We start from the raw sequence: 19,884 nt of genomic DNA on the forward strand, positions 1-19,884 counted from the left end.
TCCTATGCATGAAAGTGAAAAGTGAAAATGAAGTCACTCAGTGGTGTCCGACTCTTAGCCACCCCATGGACTGCAGCCTACCAGGCTCCTCCATCCTTGGGATTTTCCAGGAGTGGGGTGCCATTGCCTTCTCCCATATCTGTGCACAAGCCTGCCTAAATAATTGACTTCTAGCCAACTTTGGGATGCCCATGACCACCCACCCTTACCAGGCAACAGAGAAGAGAAAAACACTTACCACAGGAGGTTCTGATAAGGAACAAGGAACTAACAAGCTCCCACCTACCAGGATTCTGCAGAGGTCAACAAGAGGTCAGCAAGAGATGAGAGACTGCAGTCCAGAGGTCCTAGCTACTTCCATCTAGCAACAAACACCCAGCATAGTCAAAACGATTTCAATGTTAAAGAATAAATAAATAAATAAATAAATAAATAAATAAAAGGACAGAAGTTCTTTGAACACATGTCTGAATTTAGGGGTGAGGCATTACATATGTGTCCCAGGATAATCTTAAAGTGTCAGAAAGTAAAGAAATTAAAGACAACTATCAAGCTGTCCAAACTGATAAAAATGAATGATTACACAGTTTTATCTGTATACATTAGCAGATAATAATCTGAAAAGGAATTTTAAAAAATTCCCTTTCAATAATATCAACATGAATAAAACACTTTGCCATGGATGTAACGAGGATGACAAGACTGGCACACTGGAAATTATACACCCTGGCTGAAAACTATCCTGAATACATGGACAGATATTCCATAACGATGGAAAGACTTAACATGGCAATACCATGGAATGCATCTTCAATCTGAAATGAAGATTTGATATGATTTGATCGCTCAGAGCTTTTGTGTCATCAAGTGTTATTAAAGTATTAAAGAGATAGAGAAAGCTGCTGACTTAGACTTGAGGCGGGGTGGGGGGGGTAGAAAGAGTACCCCCCTGCTGGTCTTTAGCCAGATATTCTACAGGCACTAGCTGTCAGCTAAGGAAAGAAAGGAACTGTTTCAGGGAATGGCACCAGGCCCTTCCCCCACGACATGCATTCAGATAATATTGGCAGCAGGTGAGTCATCCCGGGCCAAAACTTGATTGACATGAATCTTGAAGAAAGGCAGTATTGCAGGCAAATATATCATTTCCTTAACATAGATAAGGAGAACAAGCTAGGAGGAAAACATGCTGTTTTGTTCAAATCGCTTCTGAGCCTTTTGGGGGAACCGACCTGAAGCCAGAGTCTAGCGGAAATACATAGGATATTTACATCGCTTAAGACAAACATTTTCTTAGGAAAAAATGCATTGCTTAGCTCAAGGTTTGTCTGCGAAATTCTTACACATCAGGAGATGGCTCCGAGCTGGGTTTCCACACACAAGAACATCCATGCAAAGGACAAGCCTGCACAGCCCATCTGCCGCCCTCCCGCACATCCAGCAGCATTTCCAAGTGACCTCCTAAGGCCTTCCCCAAAATATAGGGGCACCTCTGGGTTTCCTGTTTCCCTCACTTCGAACATTTTTCTTAAAAAAAAAAAAAAATCCTGCACACTTCTTGATAGAATGCCACAGTGCAAGGAATACAGTCCTTCAATATTTAAACCTCCATTTGCAAAACACTTGGAGTTTGGTTTTGTTTTGTTTTGTTTTTTAATTACACCACCACATAATTTAAAGCTTTTACACGTTCTAATTATTCAGTTCCAAAACACCAAACTTTTATTGCACAGGGTCCTCATGAAACGGCCCACACAGCTGGACAACCACAGATTCTGCCATGAAAGGGCAGCAAGGTGCCCTCCCCACTTCTTTGCTGCCTGGGCGGCCACCAGGGTTTGAAATCCATGCACCGTACTAAGTTTCTAGGGTGCAATCCGTGGACCCTTCCCTTTCCCATCCCAGCAGGTGCTCAAGGGCCCGCTTGCTTACAAAGTGCCAGAAGCAGGGCTGGGCCAGCCGGCCAGAGTTCAGTGTTCTGTCCCTTGGACTTCCAGCGGACACTAGGCTGCTTGGAAGAACCGCGCAGACTCGGAGATTTTTCAGCAAAGGGGTGGAGCGGTAAAGGCCTTGACCCCAAAGGCAAGGCCTTTCTGCGACCGCCAGGTTGGGGAGCTCCGAGAATGTGCCAACAGACGGCGGAATACTTGGTTCCCTGCTGCACGCAGTCCCAGTTCCCTTACCTGTGGTCCGCAGCCCTCCACTGCACCCACGGGATGGCGATCCTTGGGGACCCAGGAGCGGACGAAATGGGCGTTCCCAGCCGCAGTTGCAACCCCCGAGAGCGCAACTGGGAACCCCTCCCCATCCCCCCCATGAGCCGACCCCCGCCCCGCGCCCCCAGGGTTAGCCCCGCCCCTGCAGCGCTCCCGGCGCGTTCCCAGCCGCAGTGGCGACCCCCGGGAGCACAACTGGGACCGACCCCCACCCAAAGCCATCGGAATCTCGACCCGCGCAGCCCGGGTTTACCCAGTCCCGGGTGCGCTCCCGGCGCGTTTTCAGCCTCAGTGTCCACCTCCGAGAGCACAACTGGGAAGCCCGCCCCCACCCCCGCCAGAAGCCGACCCCCGCCCCACGCCGCCCGCGTTCGCCCCGCCCCTGCACGGTCCAGGTACCTTCCCAGCTTCTAGCGTTCACGCCCAGGTAGGAGCAGGATGTAGGAGTATGGGAGATGTGTATGGAGCCTGACAGCCTCAGCTCCGCTCTGGCCTGCCCTTTGGACCTAGGAGCCAGGCCAACTTGCAGAGGGCTTAGGGCCCCATTGTATGCAAACTACCAAGGCCTACCGCAAGGAGAGCTCTGTCCGAGGGAAGGGAAGCGCCCCAGGCTGCATTCCCAAGCTGTTGTTTAGCCGCCCAGACTCAGCGCTGCACAGGGGTAATCAGGCTCTCTGTGCCCACAGCTTCACGCACAGGTGTGTCTCCGTAGGAATCAAGAAAGATCCTGACAGAGTGAGGTTCATTAGAGCTATACTAAAGAGCAAAGTCTTGTCCATGTGGTCTTGCCTTCCCCTGTGCCTTTGGGTTTCCGGGCTCGGCCCCAGCTCCGTGGAAACAACCCCTGAGAAAATATCTTCAAGATCCACTTTTCCCAGTGTCTGGGAACCGGGGTTCGTAGGAGGAGAGAAAAGCACGCCTCCATCGGGAACGAAAAGGCAGCCCACCTGCCTGTGTTTTGAAACCTCTATTTGGAAGGAATGGGTTAGCTTCTCCTAAAGGAGACCTCCAGATCTGCTGAGAAGTCGGTAATTCCAGAGGCAGGGTACTGGTTCCTGACTGCCCTTTGCTAGCCTTGCAAAGATATTCCTAGATTCTAGAGTTATTTTCCAGGAAGGAGCAGGCTTCGGGAATGTGTCAGACGGGACTGGCTCCTTATTGACCTCAGCTCAGCTATTGCCTTTCCATTCAAACTAGGACAAGGCCCTACTTTATGAAGGGTAAGGGTCTTCTTCTTTGCAAACTGCCAAGGGCTACAGCAATGAGACCTCTGTCAAGGTGAGGGAAGCCTAAGAGGATGGATTCTCAAGCAGGTGCTTTGCCACAAAGCATCAGCACCCCACGGAGAGAATCAAGCTCCCTGTGCACCAATGTTGGGAGTGTAGCTTCACACACAGAGTTGTCTCTATAGGAGCCAAGAATGTTCCTGAGAGATTAGGTTCACTAAACCTCTCCTACAGAGCATAGACCTGTCCATGTGGTTTTGCCTTCCCCTGTGAGTTGGGTCCTCGAGGTCTGCCACACCTCCGGGGAAACTGTCCCTGAGAAAAGTTCTCCAGGAACCGCTTCTCTGAGGCTGGGAAACGCTGTTCACAGGAAGTAAGGCAAGCGAATCTCCTGCAGAGAAAAAGAGGCCTTACTGTCCCTGGAGGAGCAGGCTGCCAGAGTGTGTGAAACCTGACTGTTGCCTTACTGGCCTCAGTTCCACCATTGCCTGTTCCTCCGAACTAGGACCCAGGCCTATTTGGAGAAGCGTTTGGGTGCGGATTTCTACAAAGTGCCAAGGGCTACAGCAGTGAGAATTCTCTCAGCGGTAAGGGAGAGCATTTTATGGATTCTCAAGCTGTTTTCTGAACGACAGGGTCAAAATGAACTGAGAGAATCAGGCTCTCTGTGCCCCTATGTTTGGTACGCAGCTTCACACACAGAAGTGTCTCTATAGGAGCCAAGAATGTTCCTGAGAGATGAGGTTCACTAGAAGTCTGCTACAGAGCATAGACCTGTCCATATGGTTTTGCCTTGCCCTGTGAGTTGGGTCCCCGAGGTCCGCCCTAGCTCAGGGGAAGGAGCTCCTGAGAAAAGATCTCCAGGGACTGCTATTCCCCCAGGCTGGCAAACGCAGTTCACAGGACGTAACACAAGCGAGCCTCCTGCAAGGCACAACAGGCCTTAGTCTCCCTGGACGATCAGGCTGCCAGAGTGTGTGAGACCTGACTGGTGCCTTACTGGCCTCAGCTCCGCCATTGCGTGTTTCTCCGAACTAGGACCCAGGCCTACTAGGAGAAGGGTTTGGGTATGGATTTCTAAATACTGCCAAGGGGTATTGCAATGAGAACTGTGTCACGGGTAAGGAAGAGCATTGTATGGATTTTCAAGCTGTTGTTTGAACGACAGCTTCAAAGCTGCACAGAGAGAATCAGACTCTGTGTCTCCATGTTCGGTACACAGCTTCACAGACAGGGGTGTCTCCATAGGAAACAAGAACGTTCCTGACAGAGTGAAGTTCACTAGAGCTCTCCTAGAGAGCAAAGACTTGTCCATGTGGTTTTTCTTCCCCTGTGCGTTTGGGGCTCCAGGCTCGGCCCCAGCTCCGTGGAAACAACCCCTGAGAAAAGATCTTCAAGATCCGCTTTTCCCAGAGGCTGGGATGTGGGGTTCATAGGAGGCGGGAAAAGCAGGCCTCCTTCAGAGAGCAAGAGGCAGCCAAGCGGCCTGCGTTTGGAAGCCTCTATTTGGAAGAATGGGTTAGTTTCCCCTAAGGGAGACCTCCAGATCTGTTCAGAAGTCGGTAATTCCAGAGGCAGGGTGCAGGCTCCTGACTGCCCTTTGCCAGCCTTGCAGAGACATTCCTAGATTACAGCGTTATTTTCCATGAAGGAGCAGGCTTCGGGAATATGTCAGACTTGACTGGCGCCTTATTGGCCTCAGCTCAGCTATTGCCTTTCCTTTCAAACTAGGACAAGGGCCCACTTTATGAAAGGTAAGGGTCCTCTTCTTTCCAAACTGCCAAGGGCTACAGCAATGAGACCTCTGTCAAGGCGAGGGAAGCGTAAGCTGATGGATTCTCAAGCAGGTGCTTTGCCACAAAGCATCAGCACCCCACGGAAAGAATCTGGCTCCCTTTGCCCCTACGTTGCGTGTGTAGCTACACGCACAGAGGTGTCTCGATAGGAGCCAAGAATGTTCCTGAGAGAGGAGGTTCACTGTTGGGGGCCAGAGTGAGGCACTCCGCCCATGGCAAAGGTCATGAGGAAGGAGGCTCGACATACGCAAAGGCGGGATCGAGCCTCAGGAGTCCCCCTGGAAATCCTCGAGCATCTACCCCCATAACCAGAGCCTGCCTACCTTACTACTTTGTGCTCTCACCCACACCTCTGACTTTACGGGGGGCTGTCCCCCACCACCTCTTTCGGAGAAGGAGTTAACCTAGAGCTCCAGTTGATAAAAACCCCTGGGTGTGACAAGAGTGTTTTAACCTACAAACTCCTCTGAAGGTTCTCTAGCCTGCCTGACAGGCTTGTCCGGCCACATGTGATTGCTCACAGCCTCCCAACCATGAGAGGCACGAGATGCTTTAAACCTTCTAAAAACAGGTTCCTTAGAAAAGTTAGAAAATTATTAGTATAAGTATAATGGGCTGATTAGAAATCATATTGGTGAAGGGTTTTTCATTTGTTGAGCTGATGTTTACTGCTAAGTCTCCACATCCCCTGCCCTTATACACATTAATGAATATATAGAAGAAATAAGTATTAACCTTTGATATAAATCACGTTAGACCTTAGGCTAAGTAAATTCTTGCCTTAACTAAAACCCACTACACCCTCACCCTATAGGAATGTAACTTTATTTGGGTGGCGTCTGTTTTAAGAATAATCACCCCTGGAGAAATAAGTGTCCTGGTTGACTGACCGCTGTCACAAGGAGAGGGTCGTAAATTGTCAGCAGGCCCCCCGGCCAGAAGATGATGTAACACCCCTAAGACCCCTGTATACTTTTGTATGAAGCACCTGACTTTGATAAAAGTCAGGACTGCTGACCCCACGTGACTTTTGCATAACATCTCAGTGTATAAAAGTAGACCATGGAAAATAAAGAATTGGGATCAGTTTCTCGAAATACTGGTCTCCCCATGTCTCTCTCTCTCTCTCACTCTGGTTGAGTCTCCATCTGGAGCGCGGAACCCACCAAGCTTACTAATTTTGCCTGGGCTTCTAAGATCCGACCGGGGAGGCCTCAGTGTCTCCTCTCCTTCGGGAGAACGGAAGGACGCCTGCGGCCTACGTAAGTGGTGCAAGCTTCTTGTCTTGAAGTTTTATTGGTCCCCCGCGTAAACCAAGCTACTCAGCCTCTTTTCTCCACTGAATTTTCCTACTGAGCTATCCTCATTTTACTACTCTTTATATCCTTAATTAACGTTTAATTAAGCAGTTGTTCCCTGACCCTCGCCTACGCCGTCTCTGCTTCGAATACCCTGGATCAGCTGGGGCTGGACCCCGGCAGTTCACTAGAGATCTCCTACAGAGCATAGACCTGTCCATTTGGTTTTGCCTTCCCCTGTGAGTTGGGTCCCCGAGGTCCGCCCCAACTACGGGGAAACAGCCCCTGAGAAAAGATCTCCAGGAACTGCTTTCCGCCCAGGCTGGGAAACGCTGTTCACAGGAAGTAAGGCAAGCGAGCCTCCTGAAGGGAAATAGAGGCCTTACTGTCCCTGGAGGAGCAGGCTGCCAGAGTGTGTGACACCTGACTGGTGCCTTACTGGCCTCAGCTCCGCTATTGCATGTTCATCTGAACTTGAACCCAGGCCTACTTGGAGAAGTGTTTGTGTGCCGATTTCCAGAAACTGCGAAGGGCTACAGCAATGATAACTCTCTCAGTGGTAAGGGAGAGCATTGTGTGGATTCTCAATTTGTTGTTTGAACGACAGCATCAAAGCTGCACAGAGAGAATCAGGTCTCTGTGTCTCTATGTTGGCTATGCAGCTTCCCACACAGAGATGTCCCCATTGGAGCCAAGAACATTCCCCATAGACTGAGGTTCACTAGAGCACTCCTAGAGAGCAAAGACTTATCCATGCGGTTTTCCCTTCCCCTGTGCATGTGGGTCTCCGGGATCGGCCCCTGCTCCGTGGAAACAGCCTCTGAGAAAAGATCTCCAAGAACCTCTTATCACCCAGGCTGGGAATTGGAGTTCACAGGAGGTGGGATAAGCAAGCTCCCTTCGGCAAGAAGAGACAGCCAATCGGCCTGTGTTTGGAAGCCTATATTTGCAAGGAATGGGTTAGTTTCTCCTGACCGAGACCGCCAGATGTGCTGAGAAGATAGAAATTCCAGAGGCAGGGTCCAGGTTCCTGACTGTCCTTTGCCAGCCTTGCAAAGACATTCCCAGATTCTAACGTTATTTTCCATGAAGGAGCAGGCATCGGAAATATGTCAGACTTGACTGGCGCCTTACTGGCCTCAGCTCAGCTACTGCCTTTCCATTCAAACAAGGACAAGGGCCTACTTGGTGAAGGGTAAGGGTCTGCTTCTTTCCAAACTGCCAAGGACTACAGCAATGAGACCTCTGTCAAGGTGAGGGAAGCCTATGCGGATGGATTCTTAGCAGGTGCTTTGCCACAAAGCATCAGCACCCACGGAGAGAATCAGACTCCCTTTGCCACTATGTTGGGTGTGTAGCTTCATGCACAGAGGTGTCTCTGTAGAAGCCAAGAATGTTCCTGAGAGATGAGGTTCACTAGAGCTCTCCTACAGAGCATAGACCTGTCCATGTGGTTTTGTCTTCCCCTGTGAGTTGGGCCCCCGAGGTCTGACCCAGCTCTAGGGAAACAGCCCCTGAGAAAAAATCTCCAGGAACAGCTTTGCGCCCAGGCTGGGAAATGCAGTTCACAGGAGGCAAGGCAAGCGAGCCTCCTACAGGGAAAAAGAGGCCTTACTGCTCCTGGACGATCAGGCTGCAAGAGTGTGTGAGACCTCACTTGTGCCTTACTGGCCTCAGCTCCGCCGTTGCCTGTTATTCCGAGCTAGGACCCAGGCCTACTTGGAGAAGGGTTAGGGTGCGGATTTCTACAAACTGTCAAGGACGACAGCAATGAGAATTCTCTTAGCAGTAAGGGAGAGCATTGTATGGATTCTCAAACTGTTGTTTGAATGACAGCTTCATAGCTACACAGAGAGAATCAGGCTCTCTGTTCCCCTATTTTGGCTGTGCAGCTTCACACACAGAATTTGACTCTGTTGGAGCCAGAAATATTCCTGAAAGACTTAGGCTCACCAAAGCTGTCCTCCAGAACAAAGACATTGGATGTGGTTTTGCCTTCCCTTGTCAGTATGGGTCCCCTAGCTTGGCCCCAGCTCCGGGGATACAGCCTCTGAAAAAAATCTTCCAAGAAGCGATTTTCCTCCAGGCTGTTAAGCGGAATTCGCAGTTTGCAAGTTAAGGAAGCCTGCTTCGTGGAAGAGCAAGCAGCCAACTGGCCCTGTGTTAGGAAGCCTGTATTTGAAAGGAATGGGCTAGCTTCTACAGCGGGAGAACCTCAGATCTGCTCAGGGGACTGAAATACTAGAGTCAGGGTCGAGGTTCTCCCTTGTCCTTTGCGCACCTTGCAAAGACATTCCTAGCTTCTAGCGTTAGTGTCCCTGTAGTAGCAGGCTGCAGGAGCGTGTGATAAATGACTGCCGTGTTCCTGTCCTCAGCTCCGCTATTGACTTTCTATTCGAACTAGAACCCAGGCCTACTTTGAGAGGGGTTAGGGTCCAGTGTTTTCAAACTGCCAAGGGCTACGGCAATGGGAGCTCTGTCAGAGGTAAGAAAAGAGCAATTGGTTGGATTCTTCAGCTGCTGCGTGGCTGCACAGCTTCCGCGCCGCATGGAGAGCATGAGGCTCCTTGTGGCCCTATTTTGGGTATGCAGCAACATGCACACAGAATGTCTGTGTTCACTTATGTACAGGCTTATGAACACTAGAGCTCTCCTACAGAGCAAAGACCACTCAGTGGGCTCCAAGAGATACCTGTCGCGACTCGAGAAGAGACTGGAGTCCTTTGCTTCCCCTCGAGATGAGGCCTGACTCCCCGGGTGAGTATGGAATGCAACCCCAAATCCCTGTCGCCTATGGAGAGGAATATTAAGTCCTGGATACAAGCCTAGATGAGGTCTAGTTTGCCCTTCAGTGAATGGAGCCCAATCCCCAGCTCTCCCTGGCAACTCGAATGGAAGATTAGACTTCCTGGGCCAACACAAGAGGAAGCCTGAATTCCCCGTCGTAACTCGAGAATCCCACCGCAACTCGAGAAAAACCACGTGCTTCCCTCGTCATCGCAAGATGAGGCCCTTTGTCCGCTACAGCATCTCAAGAGAAGTCCCACGTTCCATCCTGAAGTGCAAAACGGTACTTGGCACCCTTGATGCGACCCCAAAAGTTCCGCGACATACCAGACTCATTCAAGGGGAACACCGAGGTTCCCGGCACCACTTCATCTGAGCCCCTTCTACTCTCCTGATTGCGACAGGAGGGTCGACTCCCCTTCTCTGTCTGCAAGGGGTTCCCGACCTTCCGGGCGCACCTCAGGATGAGGCCGGTCTCATGAGGAAGTTCGAGACGTAGCCTCGTGGGTGGTGCCACATGTCGAAAGACCCCAATTTCACGGTCCACTCTTGAAAAGAACCCGATGCCAGCACACCTCTTTGAAGGAAAACCTGTGGATGAAGGCACAACACGAAGGGGCACTGACACCCACGTGCATCGTCCAGAAAAACCCGCAGGTCCCACAGACATTTCGACAAGTGGCCTGTCACCCTGTAAACAACTCGAAAGGCAAACGAAGGTCCATTCCTCAACAGAAGACTAGGTGTGACTCTCTTGTCCCTACTCTGCAGGGACCATGGGATCCGAGTCAGAAACGGAGAGGAAGCCTGAGGTTCCTGCGTCCACTCGAGATGAAGTACTCTTCCATTGCACCACACCCAGTGGAGTCCCGAGAGGCCCCTACCAACTACACAGTATCCCTGAGTTCTCAGAGGCACAACGAGAAGCTCCCGGAGGTCACAGGCACAAGTCGAGGGAACCCTGGCTTTTCTGCCGTGACTCGAGAAAGACCTCGAGAGTGCTTCAAAATGTGTTGAGTCGCGATTCCCCTACCATGACTCGAGAGACATGACACGCTCCCCCTCGCCATGCGCATGGAGACCTGACTAACCTGCCAGTGCATGAGAGGCTCCATGAGTTCCTCATCGTACCTCGTGAGGAAACCCAAACTGCGCGGAAGCTCGAGGAAACACATGAGACACCCCGGTCATCGCGAGATGAGGGCCTTATTTTCCTGCATGGCCTGTAGACCAATCACGAGTCCTCTCTCCAAACTGAAGAGGAGGCTGGACTCCCTTGAAGCCGCTCAGGGGGCTCCAAGAGATCCGCGTCGCGACTCGAGAGGAGAGCGGAGTCCTTGGCTTCCCCTCGAGACGAGGCCTGACTCGCCAGGGGAGCCTGGAATGCAACCCCGAGATCCCTGCCTTCCCTGGAGAGGAATATTAGGTCCCGGACACACGCCTAGGTGAGGTCTCTTCGGCCCTGCAGTGACTAGAGCGCAACCCCCAGCTTTCCCTCGCAACCCGAGGGGAAGATTGGGCTTCCCAGGGCCAACCCAAGGGGAAGGCTGAGATCCCCGTCGTAACTCGAGAATGCCGCCGCGACTCGAGAAAAACCACGTGGTTCCCACCTCTTGGCAAGATGAGGCCCTTGCCCGCGATGGCGTCTCAAGGGAAGTCCCCTGTTCCGCCCTGAAGGGCGAGACGGTCCCTGACAGCCTTCCTGCGACCCACAAAAGTCCCCCGACACGCCGGGGTCCCCCGAGGGGAACACCGAGGTTCCCGGCACCGCTTCCTCTGAGCCCCTTCTCCCCTCCTGATGGCGAAAGGAGAGGCGATTCCCCTGCGTGGTCTGGAAGGTGTTCCCGGCATTCCCGGCGCACCTCAGGAGGTGGCCGGTCTCACGAGGAAATTCGAGACGAGCCACGTGGGTGGGGCCACATGCCGAACGCCCCCGATTCCCCTGTCCGCCCTTGAGAAGGACCCGAGGCCCGGACCCCTCTTCGAAGGCAACCCTGTGGGTGAAGGCACAACACGAAGGGGCACTGCCACCCCCGTGCATCGTCCGCAAAGACCCGCGGGTTCAACACACAGCTCAACGAGGGGCCTGAGACCCCCTAAGCAACTCGAGAGGCCAGCGGGGTTCCCTTCCTCAGACAAGACGAGGCCTGACTCTCCTGTCCCAACTCTGCAGGGACCCTGCGGTCGGAGTCCGAAACGGAGAGGAAGCCTGAGGTGCCTGCCTCCCCTCGAGGTGAGGCCCTCTTCCGTTGCGCCAGACCCAGCGGAGTCCCGAGGGGCCCCGCCACCTCCACAGGATCCCTCGCCTCTCAGAGGCACCCTGGGAAGTTCCCTGAGGTCCCCGGCAGAAGGCGAGGGACACGAGGGTTTCCCGCCGCCCCCCGAGAAAGACCTCGAGAGTCCTTCTTCGACGCGTCTCGAGGCCCTAGTCCCCACCCGTGACTCGAGAGCCAGGACGCGCTCCCCCTCGCCACGCGCATGGAGACCTGACTTCCCTGGCGCCGCACGAGAGGCTCCCTGAGTTCCTCGTCGTGCCTCGGGAGAAAACCCCCACGGGCGCCGCAGCTCGAGGAAACCCCTGAGACGCCCCCGTCCTCGCGAGCTGAGGGCCTTCTTTTCCTGCATGGCCTGGAGAGCAATCCCGGGTCCTCTCTCCAAACGGAAGAGGAGGCTGGACTCCCTTGAGGCCGCTCAGGGGGCTCCAAGAGACCCGCGTCGCGACTCGAGAGGAGAGCGGAGTCCTTGGCTTCCCCTCGAGACGAGGCCTGACTCCCCGGGGGAGCCTGGAAGGCAACCCCGAGATCCCTGCCTTCCCTGGAGAGGAATATTAGGTCCCGGACACACGCCTAGGTGAGGTCTCTTCGGCCCTGCAGTGACTCGAGCGCAACCCCCAGCTTTCCCTCGCAACCCGAGGGGAAGTTTGGGCTTCCCAGGGCCAACCCAAGGGGAAGGCTGAGATCCCCGTCGTAACTCGAGAATGCCTCCGCAACTCGAGAAAACCCACGTGGTTCCCACCTCTTGGCAAGATGAGGCCCTTGCCCGCGACAGCGTCTCAAGAGAAGTCCCCTGTTCCGCCCTGAAGGGCGAAACGGTCCCTGACAGCCTTCCTGCGACCCCCAAAGGTCCCCCGACACGCCGGGTTCCCTCGAGGGGAACACCGAGGGTCCCGGCACCGCTTCCTCTGAGCCCCTTCTCCCCTCCTGATCGCGACAGGAGAGCCGATTCCCCTGCGTGGTCTGGAAGGGGTTCCCGGCCTTCCCGGCGCACCTCAGGATGAGGCCGGTCTCACGAGGAAATTCGAGACGAGCCACGTGGGTGGTGCCACATGCCGAACGCCCCCGATTCCCCGGTCCGCCCTTGAGAAGGACCCGAGGCCCGGACCCCTCTTCGAAGGCAACCCTGTGGGTGAAGGCACAACACGAAGGGGCGCTGCCACCCCCGTGCATCGTCCGCAAAGACCTGCGGGTTCCACACACAGCTCGACGAGGGGCCTGAGACCCTATGAGCAACTCGAGAGGCCAGCGGGGTTCCCTTCCTCAGACAAGACGAGGCCTGACTCTCCTGTCCCAACTCTGCAGGGACCCTGCGGTCGGAGTCCGAAACGGAGAGGAAGCTTGAGGTTCCTGCCTCCCCTCGAGGTGAGGCCCTCTTCCGTTGCGCCAGACCCAGCGGTGTCCTGAGAGGCCCCTCTAACTCCTCAGTATCCCTCACCTCTCAGAGGCACCTGGGAAGTTCCCTAAGTTCCCCTGTAGAGGTCGATGGAAACGAGTGTTTCCCGCCCCAACCCAAGAAAGACCTTGAGAGTCCTTCTTAAATGCCTCTTGAGGCCCTAGTCCCTCCCATGACTCCAGAGCAATGACGCGATCTGCCTGGCCACACGCATGGAGTCAGGCTTCTCTGGCCCGCACGAGAGGCTCCCTGAACTCCCCATCATATCTCGTGAGAAACCCCACACTGGCGCCGCAGCTCGAGAAAACCCATGAGACGCTCCCGTCATCATGAGAGGAGGGCCATCTTTAACTGCATGGTATGCAGATCAAGCGTGAACCTTCTGTCCAAGCTACACAGGACGCTTGACTCCCTTTAGGCCACTCATTGGGCTCCAAGAGTTACGCGTCCCGACTCGAGAGGATAGTGGAGTCCTTTGCTTCCACTCGAGACGAGGCGTGACCCACCGGGTGAGACTGGAATGCGACCCCGATATCCCTGTCGGCCCTGGAGAGGAACATTACGTCCTGGACCCAAGCCTAGATGAGGACTCTTTGCCCTGAAGTGACTCGAGAGCAACCCCCAGCTCTCTCTGACAAGTTGAATGGAAGACTGGACTTCCTGGGCCAACACAAGAGGAAGTCTGAATTCCCCGTTGTAACTCGAGAATCCCGCCTCAACTCGAGAAAAACCACGTGTTTCCCTCGTCATCGCAATATGAGGCCTTTGCCCGCTACAGCATCTCCAGAGAATTCCCACGTTCCGTCTTGAAGTGCAAAACTGTACTTGGCACCCTTGATGCGACCTCAAAAGTGCCGTGACATACCGGTCTCACTCGAGGGGACCACCGAGGTTCCCGGCACCACTTCATCTGAGCCCCTTCTCCCCTGCTGATCGCGACCGGTGGGTCGATTCCCCTGCTTTGTCTGCAAGGGGTTCCCGAGCTTCCCGGCGCACCTCAGGATGAGGCCGGTCTCCCGAGGAAATTCGAGACGTAGCCTCGTGGGTGGTACCACATGCTGAAAGACCCCAATTTTCCGGTACGCTCTTGAAAAGAACCCGATGCCCAGACACCTCTTTGAAGGCAACCCTGTGGATGAAGGCACAACACGAAGGGGCACTGACACCCCCGTGCATCGTCCGGAAAAACCCGAAGGTTCCACACTCAGCTCAACAAGTGGCCTGTCACTCCGTGAACAACTCGAAAGGCAAGGGGAAATCCATTCCTCCACAGAAGACGAGGCGTGACTCTCTTGTCCATACTCTGCAGGTACCCTGCGACCCGAGTCAGATATGGAGAGGACCCCTGAGGTTCCTGCCTCCATTCGAGATGAGGCCCTCTTCGATTGCACCAAACCCAGTTGAGTAACGAAAGGCCCCTCCCAAATCCACAGTGTCCCTGACTTCTCAGAGGCACCCTTAGAAGTTGCCTGAGGTCACCGACACAAATCAAGGGAACTCAGGGTTCCCTGCCGCAACCCGAGAAAGACCTCAAGAGTCCTTCTTCAATGCGTCTTGAGGCCCGATTCGCCTACTATGACTCCAGAGCAATCACGCACTCCCCTTCACCACACGCACGGAGACCTGACGTCCCTAGCACCACACGAGAGGGTCTCTGAGCTCCCCGTTGTACCTCGTGAGAAATCTGATACTGGCGCCGCAGCTGGAGAAAACCCACGAGAGGCCCCCGTCATCGTGAGATGAGGGCCTTTTTTCCTGTATGGCCAGGAAAACAATCCTGAGTCATCTCCAAACTCCATAGGAGGCTTCACTCCCTTTACGCCACGCAGTGGGCTCCAAGAGATACCCGTCGCGACTCGACAGGAGAGCGGAGTCCTTTTTTTCCCCTCAAGATGAGGCCTGACTCTCCGGGTGAGTCGAGAATGCAACCCTGAGATCCCTGTTGGCCCAGTAGTGGACCACTAGGTCCTGGACACAAGCGTAGATGAGGTCTATTTTGCCCTGCAGTGACTGGAGAGCAATCCCCAGTTCTAACTTGCAACTCGAATGGAATACTGGATTTTCCTGGCGCCATACAAGAGGCTCCCTGAGATCCCCGTGGTACTTCATGAGACACCCCACACTGGCGCCGCAGCTCGAGAAAACCCACGAGACGCCACCGTCATCTCGAGATGAGGGCCTTCTTTTCCTGCATGGCCTGGAGTCCAATCCCGAGTCCTCTCTCCAAACTCCACAGGAGGCTTGGCTCCCTTTAGTGCACACAGTGGGCTCCAAGAGATACCCATCGCGACTCGAGACGAGAGCGGAATTCTTTGCTTACCCTCGAGGTGAGAACTGACTCCCCGGATGAGTCTGGAATGCAAACCCGAGATCCCTGTCGCCCCTGGAGAGCAACGTTAGATCCTGGACACAAGCCTAGATTAGGTCTCTTTTGCCCTGCAGTGACTCTAGCGCAATCCCCAGCTCCCCCTCGCAACCCGAATGGAAGATTGGATTTCAAGGCCAACAAAAGGAAGCCTAAATTCCCGGTCATAACTCGAGAATCCCGCCGCAACTCGAGCAAAACCACGTGGTTTTCCCGTCATCGCAAGATGAGGCCCTTGCCCGCTACAGCGTTTCAAAAGATGTCCCAGGTTCCGTCTTGAAATGCGAAACGGTACTTGGCACCCTTGATGCGACCCCAAGAGTCCCCCAACACGCCGGTCTCACTCAAGGGGAACACCGAGGTTCCCGGGACCACTTCATTTAAGCCCCTTCTCCCCTCCTGATCGTGACCGGTGGGTCGATTCCCCTGCTTTGTCTGCAAGGGGGCCCGACCTTCCCTGCACAACTCAGGATGAGGCCGGTCTCATGGGGAAATTCGATACGTAGCTTTGTGGGTGGTGCCACTTGCCGAAAGACTCCAATTTCCCGGTCCGCTCTTGATAAGAATCCGATGCTCGGACACCTCTTGGAAGGCAGCCTTGAGTATGAAGGTACAACACGAAGGGGCACTAACACACCTGTGCATCATCCGGAAAAACGGGCAGGTTACACACACAGCTCGACAAGTGGCCTGTCACCTCGAGAACAACTCGAGAGGCAAGAGGAGTCCCATCCTCCAGAAAAGACGAGGCCTGACTCTCCTGTACCAACATGCAGGGACCTTGCGATCTGTGTCAGAAATGGAGAGGAACACTGAGGTTCCTGCTTCAAATTGAGATGAGCCCCTCTTACATTCCACCAAATGCAGAGGAGTCTCGAGAGGCCCCTCCAAACTGCACAGTATCCCTGACTTCTCAGAGGCACTCTGAGAAGCTCCCTGAGGTCGCAGGCACAAGTCAAGGGAACCCTGGGTTTTATGCAGTGACCCGAGAAAGACCTCGAGAGTCCTTCTTCAACCCGTCTTGAGGCCCGATTACCCTACCATGACTTGAGAGCAATGACGAGCTCCCCCTAGCCATCTCATGGGGACCTGACTTCCCTGGTGCCACACGAGAGGCTCCCTGAGCTCCCTCTCGTACCTCGTCAGAAACCCGGCACTAGCGCAGCAGTCTAGAAAACCCACGAGACGCCGCCATCATCGCGAGATGAGGGCCTTCTTTTCCTGCATGGCCTGGAGAGGAATCCCGAGTCCTCTATCCAAACACCACAGGAGGCTTGACTCCCTTTAGGGCACACAGTGGGCTCCAAGAGATACCCATCGCGACTCAAAAGGACAGCGGAGTTCTTTGCTTCCCCTCGAGACGAGGCCTGATTCCCCGGGTGAGTCTGGTATGCAACCCCAAGATCCCTGTCGCCCCTAGGGACGAGCATTAAGTCCTGGACACAAGCCTAGATGAGGTCTATTTTGCCCTGCAGTGACTCGAGAGCAATCCCCAGCTCTGCCTTTAAACTCGAATGGAAGATAGGACTTCCCTGGCCCAACACATGAGGAAGACTGTATTCCCCGTCGAAACTCGAGAATCCCGCCACAACTCGAGAAACGCCACGTGGTTCCCCCGTCATCCCAAGATGAGGCCCTTGCCCCCTACAGCGTCTCAAGAGAAGTCCCACGTTCCGTCTTGAAGTGCGAAACGGTATTGGCACCCTTGATGCGCCCTCAAAAGTTCCTCGACACACCAGTCTGACTCGAGGAGAACACCGAGGTTCCCGGCACCACTACATCTGGGCCCCTTCTCCCCTCCTGATCGCGACAGGAGGGTCGATTCCCCTGTTTTGTCTTGAAGGGGTTCCCACCTTTCCCGGTGCATCTCAGGATGAGGCCGGTCTCACGAGGATATTCGAGACATAGCCACGTGGATGGTGAAACATGCCGAAAGACCCCGATTTCCCGGTCCGCTCTTGATAAGATCCTGATGCCCGGACACCTCTTTGAAGATAACCCTTTTGATGAAGGCACAACACTTAGGGGCACTGACACCCCTGGGTATCATCCGGAGAAACCCGCAGGTACCACACACAGCTCGAGAAGTGACCTGTCACCCCGTGAACAACTGGAGAGGCAAGCAGAGTTCCATTCCTCCACACAAGACGAGGCCTGACTCTCCTGTTCGAACTCTGCAGCGAAACTGTGATCCGAGTCAGATCTGGCCCAGGGGAAGTCAGGAGAGGAAACATGAGTTTCCTGCCTCCACTCGAGATGAGGCCCTCTTCCATTGCACCGAACCCAGTGGAGTCCCGAGAGGCCCCTCCCAACTGCACAGTATCCCTGACTTCTCAGAGGCACCCTTAGACCTTCCTGAGATCACCGGCACAAGTCGAGGGAACCAAGGGTTTCCTGCCCCAACCCGTAAAAGACCTCGAGAGTCCTTCTTCAACGCGTCTTGAGGTGCGATTCCCCTACCATGACTCGAGAGCAATGACGCGCTCCCCCTAGCCACGCGCATAGAAACCTGACTTCCCTGGCGCCACAGGAGAGGCTCCCTGAGCTCCCCATTATACCTCGTGAGCAACACCACACTGGAGCCGCAGCTCGAGAATACCCAGGAGACGCCCCAGTCCTCACGAGATGAGGGCCTTCTGTTGCTGTATGGCCTGGAGAGCAATCCTGAGTCCTCTCTCCAAACTCCACAGGAGGCTTGACTCATTTTAGGCCACACAGTGAGCTCCAAGATATACCCGTCGCGACTTGACAGGAGAGCGGTGTCCTTGGCTTCCCCTCGAGACGAGGCCTGACTCCCCGGGTGAGTCGAGAATGCAATGCTGAGATCGCTTTCGCCCCAGCAGAGAACATTAGGTCCTGCACACAAGCCTAGATGAGGTCTATTTGGCCCTGCAGTGTCTCGAGAGCAATCCCCAGTTCTAACTCACAATTCGAATGAAAACTGGACTTCCCTGGGCCAGTTGAAGAGGAAGCCTGAATTCCCGGTTGTAACTCGAGAATCCCGCCCCAACTCAAGAAAAACCACGTGGTTCGCCCGTCATCGAAAGATGAGGCCCTTGCCCGCTACAGCGTCTCAAGAGAAGTCCCACGTTCCGTATTGAAGAGCGAAAAGTTACTTGGAACCCTTGATGCGACCCCAAAAGTTCCCCGACATACCAGTCTCACTTGAGGAGAACACCGAGGTTCCCGGCACCACTTCATCTGAGACTCTTCTCCCCTCTTGATCGCGACAGGAGGTTCGATTCCCCTGCTTTGTCTGGAAGGCGTTCCCGACCTTCCTGGCGCACATCAAGATGAGGCCAGTCTCACGAGGAAATTCAAGACATAGCCTCGTGGGTGGTGCGGCATGCCAAAAGACCCCGATTCCCTGGTCCGCTCTTGATAAGAACCCGATGGCAGAACCCAACTCGAAGGCAATCCTGTGGAACAAGGCACAACACGAAGGGGCAGTGACACCCCAGTGCATCGTCCAGAAAAACCCGCAAGTTCCACATACAAATCGACAAGTGGCCTGTCACCCCATGAACAACGCGAGAGTCAAGCGGAGTTCCATTCCTCCACACAAGACGAGGCCTGACTCTCCTGTCCCAACTCTGCAGGGACTCTGCGATCCGAGTCAGATCCGGCGCATTCGAAGCCAGGAGAGGAACCCTGAGGTTCCTGCATCAACTTGTCATGAGGCCCTCTTCCATTGCACCAAACCCAGTGGAGTTCCAAGAGGCCCCTCCCAACTCCACAGTGACCCTGACTTCTCAGAGGCACGCTGAGAAGCTTCCTGAGGTCACTGGCACAAGTCGATGGAACCCAGGGTTTCCTGCTGCAACCCAAGAAAGACCTCGAGAGTCCTTCTTTAACACGTTTTCAGGCCCAATTCCCCTACCATGACTCGAGAACAATGACGGGCTCCCTCTCACCACGTGCATAGAGACCTGACTGCCCTGGCACCACATGAGAGGCTCACTGAGCTCCCAGTCTTACTTCGTGAGAAACCCCACACTAGCGCCACAGCTCGAGAAAACCTACGAGACGCCCCAGTCATCGGGAGATGAGGGCCTTCATTTCCTGCATTGCCTGGAGAGCAATCCCGTGTCCTCCCTCCAAACACCAGAGGAGGTTTGACTCCCTTTAAGCCACTCAGTGGGCTCCAAGACATACCCGCCCGACTCGAGAGGAGAGCAGAGTCCTTTGCTTCCCCTCGAGACGAGGCCTGACTCCAGGGTGAGTCTGGAATGCAACCCCGAGATTCCTGTCGCCCCTTGACATGAACATTAGGTCCTGCACACAAGCCTTGGTGGGGTCTCTTTTGCCTTCAGTGACTAGAGCGCACCTCCAGCTCTTCCTCGAATCTCGAATGGAAGATAAGACTTTTGTGGGCCAACACAAGAGGAAGCATGAATTCCCTGTGGTAACTCAAATATCCCACCGCAACTAGAGAAAAAACAATGGTTCCCCAGTCATTCCAAGATGAGGCCCTTGCCCGCTGGAGCACCCCAAGAGAAGTACCACGTTCAAATTTGAAGAGCGAAA

This window comes from Bubalus kerabau, unplaced genomic scaffold (assembly GCF_029407905.1).
Source record: "Bubalus kerabau isolate K-KA32 ecotype Philippines breed swamp buffalo unplaced genomic scaffold, PCC_UOA_SB_1v2 scaffold_48, whole genome shotgun sequence".
Lineage (NCBI taxonomy): Eukaryota > Metazoa > Chordata > Mammalia > Artiodactyla > Bovidae > Bubalus > Bubalus kerabau.